Genomic DNA, 1,447 nt, shown 5'->3' with positions numbered 1-1,447 from the left:
TATATATATGTATATATATGTACACACACACACACGCACCTAAACATACTGCAATACTAGGTTAGTCCCAGACAGGGGTCGAGCAAGCTCCAAAATCTTAGCCGCAAATATTTAAAAAATTAGTTTAATATCGATGGTCTCATAAAAGGATCATATCAGATATTAAGCCAATAAGAACAAATACTACATTTTGATCTTAGCCAAAAAGGTTGAGAAGCGATTAAACGAGTTAGATGGGTTTATACTTGTAATTAATTTTTTCCTGCTTTTATCTTGTAGATGTCCATCGAAGATTATATTGTAAAGACATTGTGAAATTTGTATGACTCTCAATAAGTACAAGTTAGACGCTTCGCTGTACATATGAGTAATAGCTTTGATTTTAGAATGAATTCTGTCAAATCTAGTGTAATAAATTAATCACTATTAGATAAGTGTTAATTTTAAAGGTAGTTGCAGGCATTCTATGAATTTTTGTGTGCTTATTAGTTATTTTATTAATCTTGAAATGAGTAAGTGTAAAGTGTTTGAAATTGTGCATATACTACTATATCAGGTCAGCCGAAGTAAAGTAAATCTTCGCCGAAGAACAAAAAAGAAAAATCAGTTTAATATTGAAGGCTCCATATTAGGAACATATCAAATATTAAAGTGATAGGAGCAGATACAATACTTCGATTTTGGTCAAAAGGCTGAGAAGCGATTAGTCTATTACTCAAGCGATGTAAAATTCGTTTCGCTATTGAAGGATAAATAGTGTCCGCAATTGTGTAACGATTTTAAACTGGAATCAAAGGCTTTTGTTTTGTAGACGTTCCGCAGCTTATTGTGCAGTAATATTGAAATTTGTGTAACATGCAGTTCGTTTAAGGTAAAAGCTTCGCTGTATTCACCAGCCTATAACGTTGATTATAAAATGAATTGTGTGAAATATTGTGTAAGTAGCTTTATCATTAGTAGAATTGTTTTTGATTTAATTGTTACTGATAATTTTATCGATACGATAATCTTCAAATGTTAGCTGCTTTACTTGTGTATTCTGAAGCGTGAATGTAACTAATTCGAGCAAAACAGTTTGCGCACCGCCAGATTGTTGGGCTATATTAGTGTATTCTGTATTGATTATAATGGGAAAAGTGGAGGCGCAATGGCCCAGTGGTTAGGGCAGCGGACTCGCGGTCATAGGATCGCGGTTTCGATTCCCAGACAGGGCGTTGTGAGTGTTTATTGAGCGAAAACACCTAAAGCTCCACGAGGCTCCGGCAGGGGATGGTTGCGAACCCTGCTGTACTCTTTCACCACAACTTTCTCTCACTCTTACATCCCGTTTCTGTTGTGCCTGTGGTTCAAAGGGTCAGCCTTGTCACACTGTGTCACGCTGAATATCCCCGAGACCTACGTTAAGGGTACACGTGTCTGTGGAGTTCTCAGCCACTTGCGCGTTAAT

General features: G+C 36.6%; 1 non-coding gene and 1 pseudogene across 1 annotated transcript; both read right to left on the bottom strand.

Moving 5' to 3' along the window:
* Positions 1 to 23: 23 nt before the first annotated feature.
* Positions 24 to 221, bottom strand: LOC128247433 (U2 spliceosomal RNA). Its single transcript, XR_008263820.1, has one exon. It is a non-coding gene; the product is annotated as a U2 spliceosomal RNA (small nuclear RNA).
* Positions 222 to 534: 313 nt separating this feature from the next.
* On the bottom strand, positions 535 to 704 carry LOC128247437 (U2 spliceosomal RNA; annotated as a pseudogene).
* Between the last annotated feature and the right edge of the window lie 743 nt (positions 705 to 1,447).

The sequence above is a fragment of the Octopus bimaculoides genome, chromosome 3 (genome assembly GCF_001194135.2).
Source record: "Octopus bimaculoides isolate UCB-OBI-ISO-001 chromosome 3, ASM119413v2, whole genome shotgun sequence".
Lineage (NCBI taxonomy): Eukaryota > Metazoa > Mollusca > Cephalopoda > Octopoda > Octopodidae > Octopus > Octopus bimaculoides.
Note: the sequence above shows the minus strand (reverse complement) of the source record. Positions and strands in the feature narration are given on the sequence as shown.